Source organism: Sinohyriopsis cumingii, chromosome 8 (genome assembly GCF_028554795.1).
Source record: "Sinohyriopsis cumingii isolate HCF-2022 chromosome 8, ASM2855479v2, whole genome shotgun sequence".
NCBI classification, from domain to species: Eukaryota; Metazoa; Mollusca; class Bivalvia; order Unionida; family Unionidae; genus Sinohyriopsis; species Sinohyriopsis cumingii.
Genome location: NC_142968.1, coordinates 3,480,155 through 3,497,928, shown reverse-complemented (window position 1 = coordinate 3,497,928; position 17,774 = coordinate 3,480,155).

Here is a 17,774-nt window from a genome sequence, read left to right as displayed (position 1 = left end):
CTAGGGCATCTTGCAATTTTTGCATCTCAGGAATGCCACAGGGTGTGTCTTTGGACATGCCAGCTTGTCGTAACAGGAGTTCTGCTTCACTTCGTTGTTTGGCTCGGTCCGATTGTCGAATGTTCTCCCAGTCTCTTTTCCATTCTGCCGTGTCGTTCTTGTTGGCATAGGTTCGTCCCACCACGATGGCACGGGCTAAACACATCTGGTCATGAGGATTGTGAATTTGGACGAGGCTACGCTTAATGCTGCGAAGGTCGTTCACCAATAACATCTTTTTGCGTCCGGTCCCTTGAGGAGGAGAGACGTGGGTCATGTCCTATGTGGCTTTTCCATCGGTGATGTCAAACTGGTCATTAGATTGTTGCACGTGTTGAATCTTGTCCATGACTTTGGAAGCGGTCAATTCTGCAGGGGTGCTAAACTCGATCCAAACAGGGGATTTCAAACCGTCGTGTTGTATGGAAAGTCTCAAGCGATCGTCTTCTTTGGGTTGACATTGTCGCTTGAGTGAAGTGAGCAGAGAATCCCACACTCCGGTGATGAACCCTTCTGCTTTCTCTAACGGTACTTCGGACTTGAAATCTTTAAACTTCACCGTGTATTTGTAAGCCGTGGTTCTAAATTTTCTAGAGGAACGCTTTTCCGTCTCTCGAATGGAATAGTATTTTTCAGGGTTGACTAAGGGTGGTGAACTTGGTTTAGAGGTTTCAAATTCTGGTTCACTCATGTCCTCTTCAAAATCACTGGCATGAATTTGTGCCAAGATTTCAGCCTGGTTCGAGGCGATAGATCACGTTTCTGCCTCTTACTTTCTTCTTCTTCTTCTTTCTTCTCGAATGAATAGGATCGTTTCATCTTGAAAGCAAAAAGTCAAATGACTCAAGTTCAAACACCATGAGCTACTTTATAGTCATAGCAGACCAGCGTATATAAAAGGGTGTGTGTCTTATCCTTTCACTATTCATTTCACTCTCAAGCCGAGCACAACGATGGAAGAGACTAACCAGATGGAACGTTTCGTCAGAGCTTTGCGAGGGGTCATTAGAAAATTCTCTTCAGACCAGCCTACGGACTACTCTCCTTCCTTTAGAGATAAAAGTCAAGATACTTGCTATATCTGTCAGAAGAAAGGGCATTGGTCTTCAGAGTGTCCAGACCGTCAAAAAAGAACAAAAACAAGGACTAAAAAAGACAAAAGTCAAGATACCTGTTATTATTGTAAAGAAAAAGGACATTGGTCTCCAGATTGCCCCAAAAAGAAACAAGAGGAATCAGAAGAAAAGAGGAATTCTTCAGAAGAAGAGAGGGATTCTTCGGAGGAAGAGAGGGATTCTTCTGAGGAAGAAAGAAGACAGGTGAAGAAAAAGAAACAGGAGAAAAAAAGAAAAAGGGAAGAAAGCGAGGAGGAAGAAGAAGAGGAAAAGAGTGTGACGGTGAAAAAATTCAAAAAACAGAGAGACTAAACAAGGAGAAAGAAGAAGTCAATGAACTTTTTAATTAAAGTGCTGTGTTGTGAATTGTGAATTGGATTGTAAAAAATGGAGAAAAGAATAAATTAATGATATAAGGTAAGTGTCTTTGAGTTTTGATTTTAAAATAAGAAGCTACACTCACGCACTCATACACAGACACGTACTATAAGGGTAAAATGGGTGGGGTTTATTTTTGAGTTACTGGCAAATTGAAATTGTATTTCTTTTCGAGAAATGTGGGTGGCCCTGAAAAGGGCCTTTTTCTCTTTATGATGTAGGGGTAAGTTTAAGCAATCAACTTTAACTGTCTTATGCCTTTGCCATGGCCAAGGCCTACTTCTGGACTGCGTAATGTTGATGATGATGATAATGATTGGGTTGAAATCACTAAGGGTGGTACGGTAGGCTTAGTCACAGGGTTGACGTGTTTAGCTCGGGAAGGTCGTATTCTCTTCGGTCGTGATAAAGAAGTCTGATACATTTGTTTCAGACTTCTTAACTCCGCTAAAATGTCCAACAGTACCGTGACCGTTTGATTTTCGCCCTCTTGTTTCTTTGCTGCTACTTCTTCTTCTTGCTATTGCTGCTGTTGTTTTTTCTTACCTCTTCTTCTTGCTGTTGCTGTAGGAGAAAAGCCTGTTCCGCTTCCTTTTGTCGTTGTATAAATTTCTCCAATTCTTCTTTCTGTCTCTGTCTAAAATTCTCCACTTGCGGTAATGAAGAAGGTAACGCAGGTTCCGGAACAAATTCTTGCGAGGAGAGAAAATCCACAAAATCCCAATTCACCTCTTCTGAAAGTAAGTCCGGGTTCCCTTGGGCGGTCTCCGCTGCTGGCACACCCATTGGATCGTTTTCTGAGTTTCCGTCATGTTGAATCACTGTTGCATAGATTGACTGCACACAAGCGCTAGCAGATCTATATTGACTAAGTGACGTCACAGACTGCTCTCTTCGGATTGGATGAGGCTGGCTGAATTTTGTAACGCGTGTTCGGATTGGTGAATGAACTCAATCCGTTTCAATCCTACCTGTACCTATAAATAAGCGCCGTTGACTGCATTGATTCACCTGTTTCTCGGAGCCTCAAGATGTGGACCGACGTTCAATCTTCAACCCTTGTGTCAACAATGATGTTCAGAACGGACATGCTCATGTATGTCCAGTCCAAGTGGACTGTTGTTGATAGGACAGATACAAGTCTATGGATGAGGAGAGTTTATATAGAAAGACAAGGATGTCTCAAGAGGGTACTTGTGTATGGACCGGTAGTTAGAAGGAGTTTAAGAAGAAGAAGATGTAACAGATGCCATCTATGTTAATATCAATATTAACATAAACCCAAAGGCCCTTTTCAGGGCCAGCCATATTTCTCGAAAAGAGATAGCCTTTCCATTGCCTACCCCTTTTTTATTTTATTTTATTTTTTATTTTTTTTAAAAAAAAATAGAGACCCTCCCTGTTTCAATTTTACATAGACCCTATAAAGTCCCAGGTTTTTTTTTGACCATGTTAAATTTACATAGACCCTATATTGTCCCAAGGGTTTTTGACCATGTTAATTCCCATAGACCCTATATTGTCCCACGATTTTTCTCCATGTTAAATTTACATAGACCCTATATTGTCCCAATGGTATTTTTAATGATAAGTCCCATAGACCCTATAATATCCCCCTTAACTACTGATGTCATCATTAGAATAGGATTGTTAGATAAGAATAAACAATGGCATTTACAAGGTTAACATATTGATCAAGCCCCTCAAAGAAAGAAAAGAAACAAACAACAAATAAAAAGACAGTAACGACGAAAAATTTAAGTATCTAAACCAAAAGAAACTTCAAACTGAAAAAGATCTCCCAATCTATACCATCAAGTTCCTTGGTCCAATGAGCATGTGGACCAATTCGTTTAATGATTCCTTTCTTGTCAAATTTAATGGTCTGAATGAGGACTGTTTTGCTTTCTAGATAGCCCCAAAACAACGCCCAAGAGAGAACAATGACTCTGTGAAGCCTTATTCTGACTAGACAAAACAACGCCCAAGAGAGAACAATGACTCTGTGAAGCCTTATTCTGACTAGACAAAACAACGCCCAAGAGAGAACAATGACTCTGTGAAGCTTTATTCTGACTAGACAAAACAACGCCCCAAGAGAGACCAATGACTCTGTGAAGCCTCATTCTGACTAGACAAAACAACGTCCAAGAGAGACCAATGACTCTGTGAAGCCTTATTCTGACTAGATAAAACAACGCCCAAAGAGAGACCAATTCTGTGAAGCCTCATTCTGACTAGAGAAACATATAAAACACAAGCTGCAAGCCTGTGAAAATTACATATTATCTAACGTTGTCATGCTTGCAATATACACAAGGTTAAAAGCTACGCTCATTTTGTGGCGTTAAATTTCGATTTCTTTATCAGCCATTGGCACCGATTTCACATCATCATCATCATGGCACATATCATCAATCGAGTGAGGTCAAAGACATGGCCGAGAATTGTGTATGTATTACTTTATATTCTGATTTCAGATGGCGACCATTTTTGAACCATATCGTATCAAAACCGTGGAACCTATTCACATTACTGCCAAAGAAGACCGTCAAAGGTATCAAAAAGATGCAGGTTTCAATCCCTTCCTTCTAAGGGCAAACCAAGTCACTAATGATCTCTTGACGGATTATGGAACTGGTGCCATGAATTGTTATCAATGGGCAGCAATTATGATAGGAGATGAGAGCTACGCAGGTGCCGAAAGTTTCTACAGGTTTGAGTCTACTGTAAAAAAGATAACAGGATTCCCTCTTATAATACCAGTCCACCAGGGTAGGGCAGCAGAAAACATATTGCTTGGTTGTCTTTTAGGAAAAGCAGATATTGCATTCAGTAATGGTTTCTTTGATAAAACCCGAGCTCACGTGGAGAATAATGACGTTAAAGCCATAGATATAAACGATGCTGACGGCTCTGTGGATTTTAAAGGCAACATAGATTGCATGAAACTCGAGGAAATGCTCTCGAATGATGATCAAAAAGTCGGTATTGTCGTGATGACTATCACCAACAATGTCAGAGGAGGATGACCCGTGAGTTTAGCAAATATACGAAAAGCTGCATTAATATGTCGCAAGTACAGAGTTCCGTTCTATGCAGACGCCTGTCGCTTCACCGAAAATGCTTGGTTCATCAAAACCAGAGAAGAGGAATACGGCGATAAAACACCAGCAGAAATAGCACTGAAAATGTTTACAGAATTTGACGGCTGCATCATGTCAACAAAGAAGAACGGAGGAAGACTTCAAGATGGCCATACCTTTAATATCATTCTTCTTTTCCACAATCTTGCCAAATATATCTGCAACGTAGGTTAGATGAGACAGCGTATAAACACGACGAGGTATAGTTAGTCTGACAAGATCTATTGTGGGAAATACCTCTTTACCACTTGGATCTCGGTAACCAAACATAATGTTCCCAATTTCCACAGATCTGATCCCACCTTCTACTTACAGAGCACAGGTGAGCGTCCATCCTGGGTATTCGTGTCGAGACAGATGATAGAGAGCCTTCTCTGCATCCACGAACACGGCATGACCTCCCGGCTCGAGGGTAGGGACACCGCGGGCTTCTAGCATTCGTCCGAATTCTTTTATCATCTCTATGCGATGTTGGAGGTACCTTTCATCTAGGGCCTCCGTCAAACCAACTGCTATAGCTTCCAAATCTCTTCCAGACAAGCCACCATATGTGATGAAGCCTTCGCTTAGGATACATTTCTGAGAACATTTTTCAAATAGATCCTTGTCTCTGGTGGCGAGGAATCCTCCAACATTTGCGACGCCATCTTTCTTTGTTGACGTGATAAAGTACCATTTATTTGCACTGTTCTAAATCTAAGTAAACTGAAGAGATACGTTAATATCGTATTGCTCCTCTCCATTTTAGTAACCCAAGCTTGACAAACTAATATTTAATCACACATGCGCGATTCTCACATTATATTGGTTTATAAACTAACTAATATTTAATCAACCATGCGCGATTCTCACATTACATTGGTTTATAAACTAACTAATATTTAATCACACATGCGCGATTCTCACATTATATTGGTTTATAAACTAACTAATATTTAATCACACATGCGCGATTCTCACATTATATTGTTTTATAAACTAACTCATATTTAATCACACATGCGCGATTCTCACATTATATTGGTTTATAAACTAACTAATATTTAATCACACATGCGCGATTCTCACATTATATTGTTTTATAAAGTAGTCCAAACTGAACACAATTTATTCGCATTGGAGTGAATTTAAATTCTCCACATTTTAGGACAAAACAGTCCACACATGGCAAAACTGTTAGGAAAGTTACTTACCGGACACAATCAACATCACATGGTGGTGAATTACAACAAATCCTACCGGAAACGGAAGCTCTGGTAGTTACACACTGAATCTGTTGTGACGTATTTGGTCTGCACCAAACACTAATTTTCACCGTAATTGTCACTATAGACGTCTTTGTAATAACTTTAAAATGTCTGTAAAGGAACGAAATTTAATCTGTACACTTCATAAATGTAACATGTATAGAAATTAAGCGATGTAGATATTTTAGAATTGTTTAGTACTTGAATCACTAATTTAGAGTAAGGACATACTTTAGTTTCTGCTATAATTTCAAGGGAAATACTTAAGAATTGCTTTTCTCCCGCCACTAGCATCGTGCTTTCAATTTATTCATCTTGTATTTTGAAATACGTCTTAGTAAACACGTGAATTAAGCGAAAAAGTACATGAAATACTTTTCTTGTCACGTTTAACAAATCATCCTGAAGTAATAATAACAGGTCTGCAGGATAGTTATTAAAAATTAGCATTTAATAGCTTACATCGTTTTTTAATCCTTTTAGCCGAATAAATAATTTCATTTTAAAGTGAGTTTTACCATTATAATGTTGAAGTTATGAAAAGACATTTAAAAATAGATCTTTAAGCGACCGTTTGAAATATATTGTTCTTTTCGATAAATTCCATTTCAGCTTTCAAGGAATCGTTTTAGTGAGAACCCAACAATTTAAATGGATCATCAAAATATAGCATAAAGAAAGCTGAGAAAGAAAAAAATAAAGTCCAGTGCAAAAAGCGTTTATATTTTGTTCGAGAAATAGGCAAATTAATGCTTATATTCTCTCGAACGTTATATTTCAAAACGACTTTATTGTACCACACGTCTACCACATCCAGACGAAAAAAATAGGTAAATATTCCGATCGGAAATCGACATCTTTCCCTTCCTACAAAAGTAAAAATAGTTCATACTAATTTAGAATTAGCATAATCGATCTCATTTACTATGCGACAATAATTTCACTAAAACATCCATATAAAAATATGTTATGTATTTATATTATAATCCTGACGGTACATTTACATACCGAAATATTAATTGACGGAGTAAGTCAAAAGAATAAGATTATGCTGATAAAATTGAAAGAATGGTTAACTGAACAACCTACACACCACACAAGCAGTCGATATATATATATATATATATATATATATATATATATATATATATATATATATATATATATATATGTGTGTGTGTGTGTGTGTGTGTGTGTGTGTGTGTGTGTGTGTGTGTGTGTATGTGCATGTGTGTGTAACACATTTAATGTATCTTTGGGGATAGTGAAGAGTAAAAGTTATATTTTATGTACGACAGTAATTGGACAATCTCAAGATAACGGAGTTATTAGAAAGAGAAAATATCGACTATGTTCTTACATACGCATACAAAATATCTCGTATAATACAAAGGCATAATATAAGAACGACATATAAAAATGTAGAAAATGTTAAACAAATGACACAAAAATGTTGCAGATATCTTGAATATCCATATATGTGAATACAGCAAAACTTATTATAAATCATCGAATTACTTTCTGAATGCAACGCAAAAGAAAATTAGGTATGGATCGGAGAAATGAGAATGAACAAAAATCTTTCAACGTAGTGACACTTGAATTCAATAGGCATTTTTTGAGGATGCAAAGGACCTGTCATTCAGGCACTTCTGCCTGCCTCTGCTAGTACCAGTGTGCTTTGTTATTTATCCTAATTGTTGTCAAAAAGTTTTTTATTATTAAATGCCCCTTTCAATCTATGATCACAAAAAAATAGCATAAGTAATATAGATATACATACATCTAAATTCTAATTCTCTTTTAAAAGTTGTTTTATATCCATTTCATTAGTATAAATATGTCCGATGACGATGGTGAGTGTTTTGTGAAATTGGTTATATTGTTATATTAACCATGAATACGTTTACCAGGAACAAACTACAGATGTTAAAATGGAGGATTACATCACATTTACACCATTTTATGACGGATAGGATACTCCGCAGCAAATATCTCCAGCTTTAGTGAATGGACAAAAAGAATTTGTTAAATACGATTTGAACATATCAGCTATTTAAGCTGTATTTTACAACTGATAGAAAAAGATTGTAGGGAAACAAAAGTACGCAAAGAACAAATAAACAGGTCTAGAAGAAGTCCAGATAAGATGTTAGCAACTATCTCTATTGCTACGCAAAATGCTGGAAGTGATTTCCTCTGGTCATTAGGCAAAAGAAGGAAATAAATGGATACTGCCAGATGGTCAAACTCTAGGAAAACCTCTCTCAGCAAACTCACTGTTCAACAATTTCAAACAAGAAAAAATTCCTGAAGAAACAAATGCACACAATCGACAAAAATGAACCAACTAATTTCTAGGTACTGGAAGCAGAGACTACAATAGATGATTATGACAAAAGAATATGCAAGACCGAAGATTATTTTACATGCATGAAGAACAATGATTGAAAAGGTCTGTCAGTGTTGTAGAATTTGTAAATTCGAAAAGAATAAAAAGGAATTCAGGCATTGATACGTATGACAAAGAGACAAATGGCATAAAGTGAAATATACGCGAAATGACAATCTTATATTGAAAGAAGATTTGCAATGTGCGAATGTAAAAGAGCACAGATTGGTAGGCCAATAAGAGAGTAACATTAAAGTCAGCCGTGAAATACAAATAAAAAAGTAAAAGAAAGGCTACACTTAGTTGTAAGGTTGAAACGTCAGTGTAAAGAGAAAAGTATAACAATTGCCACCGGTATTGCAAGCATAGGTATGCTAGCAGCAATTAGTACTCTTTTCATAGCAAACTTGGTGAATGATGTTGCAGGAGATGGAGGAGGTATACAGTTAGTGGGTAGAGATAAAAAGGTAATTCAGAGTCATTTGTGCACAAAGTCAAGCAAGGCATATATTGCAAACTAAATATTCAGGTTACCACGAAAGGCAGAAGCAAAGTTATTCAGTATCATTGGTTTTGTTTGGTGCTTTATGGCACAACAACACAAGTTGGTATTTTAGCGCCGAGTCAATTGGCGTGAAGTGCCTTGCCCAATGGCATACCAAGGTAACTGACCCAGGCTGGTCCGATGGTAAGATTCGAACGTAATATTGATAACGAAATACTAATAAGATTGCTGTTGAAAACAACTGAACTTGTTGTTTATTTCTTCGGCTGTGATATTTGTTTGTTTATTCTACCATATGCTGGTTAGTTGCTTGAATTTTCTAATCAGAGGTGTACATACCATATCAAAACGGACACGATGTAATACCATATTCCATAAATTAAATCAACCCAGGCCGTGCAAACTATAGTTATGATTATAAATGATCAGTTTGTCATGATATATAGCTTTTAAATCGTGCGCAGTTGCAATTATAAGTATGCTATCTTTTTTCCCTTCTTCTAAATAGTTCTTACATATGTTATATTCTTTCATTCCTTTGTCTCTCTTTAGAAGAAGAGTTATAGAGTGCATATCAGCTGCTGAAATCATATATGTTTTATCACACTGGCATTGATGGCAGAGTTCATTCATCGTGTAAAGGTGTATAGTGCTTTTCAAAGTTGTTGTTACCAACAATATATCGTTTTCATCACGCTATTACTTTACAATAAAAATATTCAATCACAATCAACAACATAGTTTAGTTTAAAGATTTACTATTAAATATATTGCAGAAATCTTATTATATTTTCACCCAATTCATAGTCTTATTTGTCCACAATTAGTGTTTCAGACAGTGATTTAGACAATGGAAATGGAAACATACTTTTATCAGTGTTGTAGACAATAGAAACGTATTTATTGCAATGTTTTAGACAATATAAACATACTTTTAGCAATGATTTAGACAATATAAACATAGTTTTTGCAGTGTTTTAGACAACAGAAATATACTTTTAGGAATGCTTTAGACAATAGAAACATACTTGTTAGTGTTTTAGACAATATAAAGATACTTGTTGCAGTGTTTTAGACAGAAAATAAAAAACATACTGGAGCGTTTTAGACAATAGAAACATACTTTTAGCAGTGTTTTAGAGTAAAGAAACGTACTTATTGCAGTGTTTTAGACAATAGAAACATATTTTAGCAGTGTATTAAACAGTAGAAACATTCTTGTAGTAGAGTTATAAACAATGAAAACACCTTTAGCAGTGTTTTAGAAAATGAAAACATACTTTTAGCAGTGTTTTAGACAGTAGAAACGTACTCGTGGCAATGTTTTAGACAATGGAAACACTGTATAATAGATGTTCTCAATATGAGTAAGCATTGTAAATAATACCTGAGAGATTTGATTCAAACATTTCTTTTTGGTCAGACCTGTGCAGACGCCGAATGTACAATTATGTCAACGACAACTATACGTCTGAGATATTTTTTTACTTTTACTGTATACACGTCGACGATATTTTTTAGTTTTGTTTGCCATTCACGTACATGATTGTATCTGTAATGTTGAACGTCGATTTGGGAGCTCATTATATTTTAAGTAGGTGGTAGTTTAGCAACTAACTCAAAACACCAATAATAAATCAAGCCATGTTTATTTTCTTCGGGTTCCAATACAAATGTGTCCTCGTCGTTTAGCTCCAACATAACTAACATAGGACCAGGAGTTCCACCTGATGGAGTCAAGAGTGGATAACGTCGTGAAAGTGTGGTAGATATCGTAAATGTTGTAACGCCAAGTACTGAGAGCCTGTATATACCGGTAACCTCAGCGCGATGTTTAATGGATTTATTGACTGGTGACCATAATGCTTGTCCAGACACTACTGTATATACTACACTGTCGGTATTTTTTTATGTCAGAGAGCTTAATATCAATAATCGTTGGATTTCCAAAAAATTATCTAATGGTTTCTATTTGTGTTTCTACGAAAATTTGTAAATGCTTGTAAATGTATAGAATATTCAGATCTAAATGTGGCCATTCCATCATGATTGTCATTAACGAGTTCATCATAGGGATGTTGCCATGATCGACATATTTCTTCGTTGCAGCGTCATCGCTTGATTATGGTTCTCCGAGACAAGCAAGTTAATATTAGTCATATTGAGGGAACTAGTCATTGTATCACCTGTGGTTAATAAACGATCTTTGATCTCAGCTGTGATCATGTTGTTGTTGCTGTTTACATATCTTTTTGTTACCACATCATCATCTGATTTTGGTTCTCTCACATTAATAATTGTATTTTTACTCATATTGAGATCGCCGTACATAATATCCCCAATTCTTCTGATACGTTCAGCAATTTCTCCCTTAATTGATAGAAGTGATTCCTCCGAGTTTTTAATTTTACCGTTTTTAATAAATACCACTAAGTTATCTTCTGTTGCATCTGGAACGCGCAGAATAGTATCTGTCAATGGGATATTAATCGTCTTTAATCGTCCTTGTTTATCCTGAAAACAACGACTTCATTTTGGTCCACATATGCAAGACTCAAAAGATTAGTGAGTTCATCCTTGACCTCGTCAAGGGCTGCATATTTAAATAATTTGACTTTAGGTTTGCCCTGAGTCTTACTCAGAAAAGACCTTCCGTAAACATCTACCATTATACTTTAATATCTGTTTAAAATGTTGGACTGTCAGCTTCTATATTCGTGCACTACTTTATGAGGTGGTATTAAGGACTCTGACACAGCGTCGACTACAGCAATTACTTCAAGCCCGCACATTGGCGGATCGGTTATTTTTTGTGTTGATAATGTTAAATACTAAACTGGAGTTTTTACTGTGTTTACATAATTTAAAAATTCTTTTAATTGAGCCAACCCATACGAATCAAAATAAACAATTCCACGTGGATCAGTCGCGTATGCAACCCAATGAGTACCAGGACCGGAACTTTTATAGAGATTAATAATGCATGTTTCAATATTGATTAGTTGTTTTTGTAACTGATCACGCATAAATAACACCTCTAAAGGGGGCCCCGAGTGGCCGAGTGGTATAAAGCGCTCTTTATTACGGATCACTGCCATCTCACCTCTGCGCGGGTTCGAGTCTCGGATTCGGCCAATGTGGGTATGTGAGATAGCTTGCTAGTAGCTTCTCTTGGTTGGTGATTCTTTCCCGGGTTTTCCTGGGTTCTTTTTCCATTATTAATACTAGCCTCCATGTATAGCCTATCGTGTGCTGAAAAATGGCGTTAAACCCTACAACAACAACAACCTCTGAAGTTTTTTATATTTAATTTTTCAGCAGCATCGAGTAAATCGAAATTTGATTTTTTATATTTAATTTTTCAGCAGCATCGAGTAAATCGAAATTTGACATAGGGAGAATCATCGATGTGTTCCTGGAAGTCTTAGACCTTTTTCATACCAATGAGGGGTTCCTGGTAATCTTAGACCCCTTCCCTTTTTTAGAAGTCCTTATAACTCCTGTTGCTTTCTTTAATGCCATTCCAGCAGCAGTTCCAACAGCACCAAGTGCAGCCGCTTTTGTGACAGCTAGAGCTACAGCGGCTGTTAAAGTTGATATAGCTGCACGAAGTGGAAATATACCACCTATTTTAAATACGTATTTAATGGCATCCGCAGAAAGATCAGTTCTAACACCGGTATTAGATCTTTTTGCGTTATTGAAGTGCTTGAGTTGACGTTCAGTCAGTAATAGTTTATTTTTACCACCTGTTATCTAATCTTTATTAATGCTGTTTTTGTTCCAGAATTCTTTTTGGATACTGATTGTACCTTTTTAATCTGATCAGGAGTCAGACTGACACTAAAATGATATGACATTATAAATATCTTGAGCGATTTAATTACATGTTTTCTACTTGGGCATAATAACTCTCATTCGTCCACCGACACCTTCAAGCAACATTGTTTTGTCGCTGAGTATAACAGCAACTGCTCTATAATTAGGAATAGCAGCATTATCTATATTTACACGAGCTCGAAAATGTATATCAACGAGAGATTGTCTGAATAAATCTAAATGTTCCAGAGAAAAATAATGGATAGGATAAAGCGTTGTAAAATCTATTTGTGATATCTGTAAACCAGAATCAATATTCTGATCTTCCCATAAAGTTCATGAAACGATGATATACACGCGCTACGTGATTTTGATCAAAATTTAAAAATATATCTTCAGATGGTTCTTAATGCCCGTTTATCCTTAAAGAAACCTCAGTAACACCAAGTTTGTCAAATATCTTTATACTATTATTTTGATCGTTTATTCGTGCGATATAGTGAAATGCGAGGAATATATGTCTTGGTGCAGAAATACCTTGCTGTGATGCTATATGCCATGTTCATGAACCATTAACTGTATTTTTAACGTTATCTTTAGTCAATGTCAACCATGACAATGTTGATTTACCGCCTTAACCCATGAAAGATAACAATCGTTGTTCTTCGTCGATCGACGGAGTCATTACTGGCATTCACAATGACAGTATTGTCAATATTACTGGCATTCACAATGACAGTATTGTCAACATTACTGGCATTCACAATGACAGTATTGTCAATATTACTTTGTCCTCATCAGCTGGACACCAAATTGCATCATTATCTGTAGATTTTCTTACAAGTGCAACTGTGTGCTTAGCTCCAAAAATAACTTTTCTAACATCTCTACAAAATCCAAAAATATGATATAATGGAACTGCGCATGAAAATCTTGTACGATTACCTTTTAACATTGATCGACGTACTAAGAATCCTAAATTAAAATTTGGATTAACGCTAATAATCATGTTCTTCACATCGGCGTCAGCAGCACCTTCATTGTTTCTTGGTCGTCTTACTTCATACTGTCTGTTATCAGAAACGTCAGAAATATCCTTCACAAACATAAATGACGGACCAGCTGGTCTTGAATAATCATCTGAATATCTTGCTAGACCTATTATCGTCGTGACAACGTCGACGTCTTTCTGTGTTGATTCAATATTTCTTCCGTCGATGATATATGTAGCGCTGTCAAACAATGCCATAATATCATTATTAACAAAACTAATTCTAACATTAACTCATATTCAGTATTACCTGCTTTTATAGTTTCACCTACTTCAATAAATGCTTCAGCGGGTAAGAACTATCTACTTGTATCCTGAACTTGTAGTTCGATTCTCACACGCCGACCTGGTTCTCGTGCATCGTAAGAATAATATTGATAATCACGCACATATTCATCTTTGAGAACTGACGCATCCATTTCAAATACTGCATCTAACATACACTTGAACATTTTATTATAACTGTTATTGTCTAACACGAAGACCACTTCCTGCTATCAGACTAGGAGTTATATTTTTCTGTTCACCTGCCAAGTCTCTAGTTTTGTTGCGGCTTGATTTATTATTTTACTAACATTTGAAGGCATAACTTCAGTACTGGGTAATTTTGCTGGCTGTGGTTTTCTTCGTATTAATCGTGCTAGTCTATCCTTGATTGCCGAGAATGCTTTACTAGCAACAACACCAACATCTTTATCACGAACAACGTCAATACATTTCATTCCCAGTTGCCTTGCAATCGGTATTGCTTTAGGGGCTATCCTTTTAAATGGACTCTGAACAACATCGCCGAGTCCATCACCGTAGAATGCTTCGTGTGTTGGTAATCGTGAATTTATCACCATGACCAATCTAGGTCAAAGTGGAGAATTATGTATAATCATCTTATTTTCTTGTCACTGATCTAAGTGTATACCCTCAATCACTGTGATAATCATCAACGATTTCATCGATGAGGGACCGATAAACATTAATGTCCATGATACCGCCTGTAAATAATCGTTGACAAATATCAGCAGCGTCATTAGTGATTTCTGGGGAATTATTTCCGGCACGTTTTCCCCCCATCAGAATTTCTAATCGTTCAACATCGGCAAGGACATTATTGGGACATGAAGTAATAAGACCACTTCCTCGAGTAACAAGACCACTTCCAGTTGTTTCTTCTACTTCTTTCTTATTTGGTGAAGAACTTAATTTCTTCCATCTTCTAGTTTTAGATATATCTTCTTCTTCTTTTTGTTTCCCTTTTCGTTCAACCTCCTTAAATTTCGACTTCATTTCTTTCTCTCTTTGTTTCCTTTCTGCTTTGCTTTTTCAAGTTGCAACTTTATTTCTTCATTTTGTCTCCTTTCCAGAATTGATCGTCTAATACGCTCATCTACTGTCTGGTTAAAAATGTTAAAATTATTAACATCTTCCTCAGATCTGATTTGCGGAGTATCAGTATAGATGCGATATCTATCCCTAATTCAATCAGAATTTTTTAAAGTTTTAACATATTCGGATTTTACATATTCATTTCTATCATGATATCGAAACACACCAATATCAATTACTTTATCTGGGTCTCTGATAGCGGCAATACCTTCAGGTGTAAATTTTTCAGTGATTTTAGTTCTAACTCTTGGCAGAGGTTGTGGTTGAGGAGGTTGCTAGCATGGTGGTTGAGCTGCTTGAAGACGGCCAGCAATTTCAATAGGCAATGTCTCAAGAGCTTTTTGAGCCACCTCGGTTGATGTAACAATTTTCTTCGTTGGTTCGACAATTGGTTTAAATAACGGTTCTGTACCTTCTGCAAATTCCACCTGAAACTCCTGACGTGCTTGTAGTTGCTGCTTGACAGCATCACGAACAGGGATATATTTTTTAATTGCATATAATCGCTCTCGAGCTAATCTATCTGTGCGAGATTCCATTATTGACACATTACAGCAGCATAGAGGGTGCAACCTCACTGAAACGTCCGGCGGATAAATGAACGCACATATAAATTTTTTAAAAAAAGCACGAACGACAAAGATAAAGTAACAAAATAAACTAACCCAACTAGAGAAACTCTCGGTTTAAGTTAGAGTGTTCGGTTTTGGCGTTATTGACCTTATATTTTTTATTTTCGCAAGAAGCTTTATTTTTCAAAAGCGACTTTTCAGCAAAAGGTCTGTTCAGCCTCTCTGCTGCTATTAAGCTAGGTTTTAGCTGGGTGATATAAATAATCTTTCTTCCTCTAGGATTCATTGTAACAACAATGCATTGTCCTAAAATCTTGTAAAAGCAATGCATTTTCCCATATTGTAAAAGCAATGCATTGTCCCATATTAGTAGTGAAGGGGGTTAGATTAGCGACAATGGGAATTAGCATTAAAAACACCCTTGGGTCAGATTAGCGACAAGGGAAATTTAACATGGAGAAAAATCGTGGGTCAGATTAGCGACAAGGGAAATTAACATGGAGAAAAAAAAAATCGTGGGTCTGTCTAGCGACAAAAAAGGAAATTAAACAGGGTGGGTCTTTATAGCGTCAAGGGAAATTGAACATGGGATTTTTAAAAAAAAAAAAAAAAAAAAAAAATAAAAAAAAGGGGTAGGCAATGGAAAGGCTATCCGTTTTCGAGAAATATGGCTGGCCCTGAAAAGGGCCTTTGGGTTTATGTTAATGTATTCATTAACATAAAGGGCACCGCATTGGTCTTCTTCTTGTCCTTAGGCTGCGTCTCACAGTTGGTCCGTAAATCAGCACTCTTTTCAGGCATCCTTGTCTTTCGACGTAGATCCTACGTATCCACAGGCTGGTGTTTGTCCTGTGGACAACGGTCCATTTGGATCGGACATACATGAGCATGTCCGTCCGGAACATCATGGAAGACACAAGCGTAGAAGATTGCACATCGGTCCACATCTTGAAGCGACGAGAACAGGTGAATCAATGCACTGAACTGCGCTTATTTATAGGTACAGGTAGGATTGAAACGGATTGAGTTCATTCACCAATCCGAACACGCGTTACAAAATTCAGTCAGCCCGCATCCAATCCGAAGAGAGCAGTCTGTGACGTCTGTTGGTCTATATAGATTCGCTAGCGCTTGTGTGCAGTCAATCTATGCGACAGTGATTCAACATGACGGAAACTCAGAAAACGATCCATTGGGCTGCACCAACAGGGGAGACTGCCCAAGGGAACCCGGACTTACTTTCAGAAGAGGTGAATTGGGATTTTGTGGATTTTCTCTCCTCGCAAGAATTTGTTCCGGAACCTTCGTTACCTTCTTCATTACCGCAAGTGGAGAATTTTAGACAGAGACAGAAAGAAGAATTGGAGAAATTTATACAACGACAAAAGGAAGCGGAACAAGCTTTTCTCCTACAGCAACAGCAAGAAGAAGAGGTAAGAAAAAAACAACAGCAGCAACAGCAAGAAGAAGAAGTAGCAGCAAAGAAACAAGAGGGTGAAAATCAAACGGTCACGGTACTGTTGGACATTTTAGCGGAGTTAAGAAGTCTGAAACAAATGTATCAGACTTCTTTATCACGACCGAAGAGAATACGACCTTCCCGAGCTAAACACGTCAACCCTGTGACTAAGCCTACCGTACCACCCTTAGTGATTTCAACCCAATCATTATCATCATCATCAACATTACGGAGTCAAGAAGTAGGCCTTGGCCGTGGCAAAGGCTTAAGGCAGTTAAAGTTGATTGCTTAAACTCACCCCTTCACCATGAAGAAAAAGGCCCTTTTCAGGGCCACCCACATTTCTCGAAAAGAAATACAATTTCAATTTGCCAATAACTCAAAAAAAAAAAAAACCACCCATTTTACCCTTATAGTACGTGTCTGTGTATGAGTGCGTGAGTGTACGTTCTTATTTTAAAATCAAAACTCAAAGACACTTACCTTATATCATTAATTTATTCTTTTATCCATTTTTTTACAATCCAATTCACAATTCACAACACAACACTTTAATAAAAAGTTCATTGACTTCTTCTTTCTCCTTGTTTAGTCTCTCTGTTTTTTAAATTTCTTCACCGTCTTTTCCTCATTTTCTTCCCTTCTTCTTTTCTTCTTCTCCTGTTTCTTTG